At 33.9% G+C, this 9825-nt stretch overlaps 1 long non-coding RNA gene across 1 annotated transcript; it reads right to left on the bottom strand.

Moving 5' to 3' along the window:
• Positions 1-238: 238 nt before the first annotated feature.
• On the bottom strand, positions 239-3293 carry LOC127860109 (uncharacterized). Its single transcript, XR_008039603.1, has 4 exons — positions 3116-3293; positions 2699-2783; positions 2300-2446; positions 239-1989 (listed from the first exon to the last, which is right to left on the bottom strand). It is a non-coding gene; the product is annotated as an uncharacterized LOC127860109 (long non-coding RNA).
• Positions 3294-9825: the final 6532 nt, after the last annotated feature.

Below are 9825 nucleotides of genomic sequence, written 5' to 3' on the forward strand. Positions count from 1 at the left end.
AATAAATCAATCAAGTGATATGTTTATTGTTTTATAAAACCAAAACACTGATTAAAAGAGAATATTTTCAAAGTCATTGGCAATTTACATAACATTTGAAAACTTTGCCGGTATTTTTTTAAACAATAGATCTACATATAATTCACTTTTTTTTTAATTCTCCATTAGGGCCTATGTGATAGAAGTTTCTTAATAAAAACAAACATGGTTCAAGTTTTATCAGATATGTGTCATAATTTCCAAAATAAGTTTGTGGCCAAGCTATAGGAATTAATGAGACTATATAATAATATTGAAGTATAAACTGAAATATATTTTTTTTATTTTATGCACTTAAGTTAAGGTGTATTTTTAGCTATTATAAACAGTGTTCCTCACCAAATTCAAAGAAATATTTATTTTAAATCATTTGAGCATTAGTATAATATATTCTCGTGGTACAATATTTGCGGAAAACATAAGAAGAAATTACCGATCGTCAGTTTCAAAACTTGTTTGTTGCAAACAAATACATTAATGATTTAAAAGAAATCGATTTCAGCCAGGAACACTGTCTATAACCGCGAATATATTCTGCACTTTGTGGTTTACGATTTATGTTGACAAGGAACTGTGTTAAGTATCCCATACTCTCATAGTATCGGTCCTCCTTATAGTATCGTGCCTTGAACGAAAAACCTTCAAGAGGTGCCGGAAAGTTATTTATTCAATTTTTAGAACTTGTTATTTATTTCATTGCTATCTATGACTATAACGACGATTATTCTCATGATTTTCGGTGTTCGTTGGAAAGTAGGTCATGTTTATTCGAGGGTGATGCTATGAGGTTTAATTACGTAACACACAATTATGTTAGTTTGTTTATGGATTAACAGTAGCTTTATCAAATATTTTATATTCCGCTAAGTTTTGAATATAATGTACACATATTTAAAGAACAAAATGAACAAGAATTTCATTTTCCATTAAGTTACTTTGTTAAGAACAAGTACATGCGCAAAGTTACAAATCTTAGCAACCAATTTGAAGGGCCGATACTATGAGACAATTGTACATGAAACAGATTACAGGAAGCTTAGTCTAGCCAGCATTTTGTCAAACCATTTCGGATTTTCAAAAAAAAAGATCTTCTGAATCTTCACCTGTGAACACAGAGCGATGGGAGAAGAAATACTAAATGAATTAAACAATTCTGCAATAATATCATGTATTCAAAATTAGAAGGTGTCCAATAGCTGAAGGTCATTGGCGCATAAATTGTTCATTTAAGTTCCTTAATTAAAGGATATGGTAAGAGCTGGGCAGCCATAATATTTTCCTGCGACGCTGATACCACCAGAAGCGCGCGCCATGGTGTCTTTGAGCCAAGTTAGATAAACTTCTGTTCATTCATTTCCAACCTGGTATGCTTTTTCCCAATAAATGTGTTTTCATGTAGATGTTACAATGAAGTTTTCACTACAATTTGAAAAAAAAACAGGTAACTTATATCCTGCTTTGTTTACTAAGTTGGAAGTAAATGGGTCCTTGACATTATGATTTTTTTTATCGAAATATATATATACTAGTATATCATATTTTCAATCGGAATGACATATTCATTACGTTAACCGAATGTAAATAGTTCGCAATATCAAACACTTATTCAAATATTACAATAACTTGTTCGAAAACCCTTCATTTACACGCGCATGGATTAAAATAACTGTTTAGGTTGATGTTTGAATACATGATGTAATCACATGCAATCAGTTTGTGGGTGTTGGACAGGTAATGTCCTGATAACATGGTCGCACAAATGGTCGGACAGTTCTGTAAAGATATTTCACGCGATTCTCTGATAGCCCTGCCGGTTTAATTAAGCATGGTTCTGCTGAGGAGAGTTCCCTGTGTTTCATGATGAAGAACTCTTCATCTGGTAGGTCCGTTGCTTTCTTCGCGAAAACCGTGCCGGCCCTCGATGAGTCGAACCTGAAGTACTGGTACTTCCTGTAACACATAGCCAGAAACGAATCTTTAGACATGTCTTTTAGCTATGTTTTTCTTAAAAGTATGTGTATTATTATAAAGTATAATAATTAAATACTGAGTATCTAATAATTATTTACATTTAATAAATACACATAAACATGCTGAATTTCAAGTGAGTTCTTACACACTGATAAACACTTTAATATATTGATGACTCGCATCTTACAAATATGTGTGGGGAACATGTGTGTATTATTAAATTTTTGTGTCAGTGTGTATTTTTATACTTGTGAAAAATGTGTAGCTTATAAAAAGTTGGAAACACTACCTTATCCCGGGTATTGCTTTAAAAGATGTAGACAAAAAAGTATTCCAGTCACGCAAGCGCCAGGTCGGATATCGGACAGCCTCATTTGCAGTAGACGACTTGTTGACAATATCCTCTAGCTGCTAAATGGTGTCACCGTCCGAGCGTCTGAAGCGCATGTTCAATAATATTAGTAAAACAAACCATGTATAACATGTTTTAAGGACTAACATGTAATGATACCATTTACCGTGTAACTTATTCTGATATCATCAATAATACTATTTATTATCATCTTGTATATTTATGTTGCAAATAAAACTTATAAAACTATTAATGTTTTTTTCTAATAGTAACACATTTAAGTACTCGTTATTAATATAATAAAGGTTAACTTATAACAACGATAAGGTTTATTACCTGTACATATATTCGATTGAAGTGTGGCGCCGTGTCAGGACTCGCCATGCGAAGTACCCAATCACAAACTGATTTTTGTTTTGACCTGAAAGCAACAACAATAACTTTGATCAAGCGATCAAGATCATATTAATCAGTCATCGTTAACTTAATGGTCATCGTCATCAGCATCATCAACACCATTATTACCATCATCATCTTCTTTACCACCATCGTTGATGTCGTCGTCTAACCAGCACACTTCAATCATAATTCATTTTGAAATCACTGTAATATGTTATGATCATTTATGATTCGCGTTATTATTATCACGATAAATATAACCAATAAAATGTTCCAATATTATCGTTATAGTATGATTAAAACGGCTTTTACGCAATATGAAATTATAATGATCCCAATGAAAATTTAACTCACCCGGACAATTGTCGGCGTGTATTGTGCACGAGAGATCTTCGCATCCATGGGTGTTGAGCACGTAGTCTATCATCGAGATGACAGCGTTTGGTCCCTGTGCATTAGCTCCATCTGCACCGATGCTCTCATTTTCGTCGATGAGAAAATTCAATTGACGTGATTGTCCATCAAATCTCATTCCAAAAATGTGGAATTTTCTTAAGGATGCGAAATATAATGGCCCCATCTCATCTGTCGTGCATGGTGCGGTATGCCTACACTTTGAGCAAAATCAAATGCGAAGTGGTTTGATCGTTCAGCTGGGCATAGATGTGACGTTTCTTTTGCCTTTTTAATGAGACTGTTGTAAAAGTCTCTTTCTGTTTGTGCCAAAACAATATGACTACGCATTTCTTCAGTGGAAGCTAGTTTCTCCTCTTCCGATACCGGATCCATAATTTTTTTCGCAGCTTCTGACAGGTCGCGTACATATCGTCTCTAGGGGATGCAACCTTTATATGAGGGATGCAGGCACTCCATATTGACTGAAAGGAGCTTTTTTCGACGAAACGCATGCCAGCCTCTTGACAGCTTGCTTTGTACAGCTTATGAATGTTCATTTTCGTTGTACCGCTGTGTAGGTATATCGGTGCCGTATCGTCTCTCCCACGCGGAGCTGCAGGTTGGGGAATTCCGAATTCTTCCGCATAGTTGCAGATGAATTGGACCACACGCTCGACATCTGTGAAGACCAGAGCATGTTTTGGTTTCCTTCCTGTATTTCCATGCCGGCGTGGGCCCGGACCGGTCTTGTTCAATGACTGCCTTATTGATTTTAATGCACAGCGTCTTATGTCAAATAACAATCTGAACGTGTATGCACATATTTCCTGACCGCGGAATGTGTATTTGCCACGAATTCGCATTCTCTTTTTCCCACGCTTTGTAGAATCATTTGTGGGACCTTCGGACAAACAGTCTTTAATATACATTTCCTTTTCTTCCCTCATCATTTCCCGCGTATCAAGGATGTGCGTTCTGATTTGGGAGGCATCAAATTTCTCGTGGCATTTCTTAGCACACCCACAGCCAGATTCGTGGAAACGTCGAATGCTATTATCCTGTGAAAACGCATCACCGTCATCACTTCCATCATCGTCAGTGAAGTCACTGCTTGATTCCGCAGGCTGCCCAGAAACGAAGGACCCAATGCGGTTTTCCATGACGGTGCTACATGCACCGTCTACCTGGTCATTGTCGTCATCGGATGACAGTTCTTGAGAATGTGCAGGCGTACATAATGGTGTTCTGCCAAAATGCTCAGAAAATAGACTTTCGAGCTCCTGAAAACAATTACGACGTATCGATTCTATAATGTGCATGAAATATAAAATATAAAAAAAATCGTTTCAATTTACATTTTATTTAAATACTTGTTTCATTTAATATTTTGACCTAAAATAATTATCTTAAAAAAATAAAAACAGACTAGAATCGAACTCTGGTCTTCAGCGTGGTGCTATTCTGACTTACCATCTGAGCTATTGATGCTGACGTTTTATGCGCCTCACACAATACGATAAAGAAATGAAGTAGAATCATGTTACTACAAATAACATATTTCAAAACTCTGTCGTTCATTTTACAAAAACAAATTTGTAATTTATGATTAATTTTAAAGAGACATTTAATACCGCAAACATATCAAAAAGGACATTTCAATATACAACAGTCAACTTTGCAATTGTTTCAAGCAGTTCAACGCGAGACGAAGATTAATTTGCTTCTTTCAATATAAATAAGTTCAATAACAATTGAATTGTGGTTAAATTATTGCATATTAAACATGTCATTGCTGTTTATTATTTTTGAGACCTTGTTTTGAAAAGAATTCATCACATAAATTGCGATCGGATTTAAATCTATGTTTTGCATACAAATGGGAGCCATTGTTATGATCGTCACTATGTCACACCGAATTTTGCATCAATATCGGTGTTCATATAAATAGATCTGTATAAAATAAAATTATTTAATAAGTTCATAAATTTACCTCCATCTCCAACTCCATTTATATCCAACAGAACAGAAATAACACTAAAAACCACTCCGTAAATCACAAATAATTTAAGCTCCGCATAAATGCACTGTGTAAACTCGCATGTGACGACGTCATAATAAGTAGGATTTTCCCAACGTCATCACTGATGTCATCAATGCAGGTTTTGTCGTGGAACGGCTCATATATATTGCATTAAAAAATATACTAGGAGCTTTATAGCGACTTCCTAAAGTTATCTTGTAGATGGTTGAGCAGCAATGTGGCTTCAAATTGAAACTTGAATTCACATGGTCATAATATTGTTGAAATTGCACGAGGACGGGATAGGAGCTGGAGTGAAGGTATCTTGATACCAAAGGATTCTGAAGCATGACCGTGGCTAGCAAGTATGTTTGAAAACCATTTCTGTAAATTTGAAGTCTTATGGGAGAAATTGACATATCAATGTTTTGTCCAGTAACAGGCATGATAAATGTCGCTGGAATAAAATGTCGACCGTTTTTAACTATGTTATGCTGTTTTTCTCTGCTGGAAGAACAGCATCTACAGACATAAGTGCAATCACTATATTTCATTCCAACTATTTGTCAAATATACCACTGAGAACATCGTGTTGTTGATGTCTGTGTTGTTTGTGCTTCTTTGTACCAGGTAAAATGCATCATTTAATTCAGAAAACTTGACAGATCGTTGATGTGCTTACATTAACATAGCTTTCCGGTTTCTGTGGTCATCATAGGAGAAATCCTTCTCTTATCACCTAACTCCGATTTTTGGTTTTGTCTGACGTTCATTCAGTTTCAAGCATGGTGTCCCATCATACGATCTGTTCAACTTTATATCGCCTTATCTATTAATATGTTTGTTAAGTATTTTACTTTTATCAAAAACTGTTTGCGACATTTTCATAGCATTTTGCAAAAAATACACTTACAGTCAAACAGGAAGACTCTTTTTATTATTATACATTGCGTTCCTTTATATATGGAAATGCACCAATCGCTAAAACGTAGACACGAAACAAATGCAATAGACAAAACACACACGTACATAACAAGCGCACACACATGCACAAAAGTGGAGTCACCAAATTGAAACGGTTAATTCAAAAGCACTAGTGATTGTAACAAGTTTTAAGGACCTCTTAACATAACACTTTGCTCAGAATTATTAATGAAACAGTTCTGTAATAAGGGTACATAATGGCATCCTAATTCAAATTAAGTAGCAATACAATATATCAATTTAACTACAATTTCAATACTCAATGGTTATATTCAGACCACAGCAACACAACCGTAACTTTATTTATTTATGAAATGAAAGCAGGACTCAACTTTATCGCGTCTTTATAAAAAGGCTATATAGCAATACCCTAGCTCATATAGTTTTTACATTTAGATCATCTTCAAGCAATGCAAGAAGAATAAGGTTGTAAAACGCTTAATTTTTTTTTTTCTTTTTTTAAGCAAAATAAAATAATTTAAAATACATTAAATTGTTTAAATCGAATATTTTGATATTCCGAGATTCAGAATCTTACTCGCAATTAGCCCATAAATACTATGTTTCTAAACAAAAACTATGTTCAATTTGTATATATTTTGTTTACTGATTTGCCTAGATCTGTTGGATTATGCGCTCCTAGAACGCCCTTCTCTCTAAGCATTTTGATTTTGTTCGTGCCTCGCATGGTATGTTGCCCTTTCCTTAAATAATTATGCATTTGTACGGTAGTAAGCAATTCAATTTCAGGGATGAAATAAATAATTTATTGCATGCTTAAACTGTTTGAAAATGCAAAGAACATGCTTTTACGGCGGTTGTTTACTTAGCGACAGTATATTATGCTAGCGATACAAAGACATGCACTGATAAATAAAAAGTATATATAAAAGATGCAGTAATGAGAGGGGCTCGGGGATCAAAATACAATGTCCGCTATGAAACACATATTAAATATGGCGTTGTGTTCGATAAATACACATTGCCTTGGCTAGGTTTGTCCCGGAAAGTCCATTTAACTAATAATACATGTTGAGGGGATTCGAGATTGTCCTAAAATAGATAACAGAATGGTTACTCATTACCTTATTCATGGTTTAGAGCGCTGTATATGTACCGTTTAATGTTGAATTAATGTAGTGTACAATCTTTTTACTTGATCAAGGATTCATCTAAGAAGTGCATTCATTTCAATACCTTTTCTGGTTTTAAAAGCATCTCGTGTAAGTCATTTTATAGTGTATTGTTTTGTTTTATTTCACCTGAGCAAAACGAGATCATCGCAAGCTGGTCTGTTCTGCGTATCAATATTGAAACTCTGAAGAATATATTTATTGCCACATCTTCATGAAACTTGGTTAGAATATATGTACTGGTCATGTTCGACACAATGTAGATCACTACGTCGAATTAAGGAAAGCGTGTTAACAACCTATGGGAAACATGTGCGAAATATCGCTAGACAAGATTACTCTAAAGGCCATTCTTATTTCAAAAGCCTCTTAGTCAGAAAATGTGTCACAATGGCATTTCCCCTGAATTGTAAGCTGCTCAATTGGTGTCAGATATAAGATGAAATTTATGATAAAAAGCTTGTGAACAATTTAGTAGCAACATTTATTGTAAAATCTTCGTAAAACTATTTAAAAGCATTTTGTTCAAACGATATCTCAGCCGTATTTGGAAACAAACAAACACGAATAACTCGTTGCCGAAAAGGGTAAAATACAAGGAAATAAGTTGTGAAACATTTTGAAGCCAAACTTTTTCCCCAATTCTTTATTAAATTCAGTTCGAAAATGTATTTTAACTGGGCCACGTTGGGTATGAAACCATGTCACTAGGTAAAATAGACGAAAACCTTCAAGAGAAATCATGTAATCTTTACGTAACTTAGTTAGACTATGTATCCCAATAATAAACTAGTTATAAAAATGTTTCATGCGGCATTTAAAAAACGGGATTATTAGCTGCAATAAAAGCCAAAATGTTCATAACACTTTACATGAACGTTTGTTAAAATTATTTGTTAACGAGTGAGTTATGGTTCATGTCTATTGAACAGTGTTGTCGCTGTGAAGTGGGACCCGGTTACTTGTTCTTATGTGGCTTAAGTGAATCCATATGAACACTCAAGAACTCCCATGTGTTACCCACTCATGGAAAACTAATAACAGCTGTTTATTTGGGTTGAGTTTTAAAATTACCGTAATTGCTTTAAAACATGACAGCAATTTGTTTCGGCAAATTTTCTTATAATTCTGTTGTGACAAAGTGGTCAATAAATTGCAAAACATAGGAAAATCTAGTTCATTGTCATTGTTCCATTTAATATTTTAATTGACAAATTGTTATCATATAGCTTACTTCTATTGTTTAATTTGTTTAAAAAAAGTTAGTAAAAAATAAGCTGATAAGCTTATTTACTATAGCGGTGAGCTACATATTCATGCATCGATTCGATACCTGATCTCCTAACATGTGTGAGGTGAAGTTCGGCTATCGCCAGTATAGAGCAGTTGTCAGTTTGTATGTTCAATTAGGACCGTTGTATTTAATAAACTGACGACAGTAATATGAATGAAATATTATTGATTTGCAAAGAATCCGACTAAATAATATTCAGTAACTAAACATACTGGGAATGATGATAAGACTACAATTGTGTAAAAAGGTAAGAAATGAAAAAATGAATTTTCAAGAAATAAACTATATATATAAGCGGGAATATACGATTTTTATATGTGTTGAATTGTAATATATTGATACAAATATGTTATCATCACACACAATATGCAAGAAAAATGATACATTTAAGACGAATTTCATAAAATGCAGCAAATACAAATTAGCGCCCCGAGCCGATTGTGACGAAGATAATTCGTACATATTTTTCTACAATAACCGATGCATTCGTCTTTTTAGTAAGTGTTCGTGTGTCGTATGAATCGATATCGCTGCAGTAATTTAAAATGAACCGTTAAACTAAATTTAGATTCACATCGTACATGCATCATATACATGCTGGCGAATTCGGCTGTACAGCCTTTTTCGATTTCAGAATTAAATATATTGCTAATTTCGCATTTTTCGACACATGTTCTTCTTAACTTTATTTTAGTTTATATTCAAATATATGTATAATAAGTATTTGAAACATTTTATATTAGTTAAAAAATATTTGACAAGATCGTATATACCCGCTTTAAACTACACAATTCACATTCAAAGACACAATCATGTGAACTTTCAATTGATTATTTAAGTTTAAGTAAGATTGCCCCTGACATTGAGTACCTTGTGTGTTTTAGTTACCATTGACGATAATACAAAACAATTTGTGAACAACACTGTGAAAATAAAGAGGAAATTCTGGTGGAAGAACTGTAAGGTATGAACATCCGTTACAAACAGACTGCATTAATGAATTGTGCTTCTCCAGGGCAACGATCATCTATCTGCTACTTTAAATGTTCATATTGGCGGTATTTCCCCCATAGAAAATACACATTAAAACCACGATTACTCAAAGTTACCGAACGTTCATTATTTAAGCAACAATGTATACGTTATTTATTGAAAGAAACATCAATTTAATTTTCGTACTTGTTGTTAAGATATTATGTTTACATCAATCAGTTAAGATATTCTATTTTCATCAATC

The sequence above is a fragment of the Dreissena polymorpha genome, chromosome 15, assembly GCF_020536995.1.
Source record: "Dreissena polymorpha isolate Duluth1 chromosome 15, UMN_Dpol_1.0, whole genome shotgun sequence".
Classification (NCBI taxonomy): Eukaryota; Metazoa; Mollusca; class Bivalvia; order Myida; family Dreissenidae; genus Dreissena; species Dreissena polymorpha.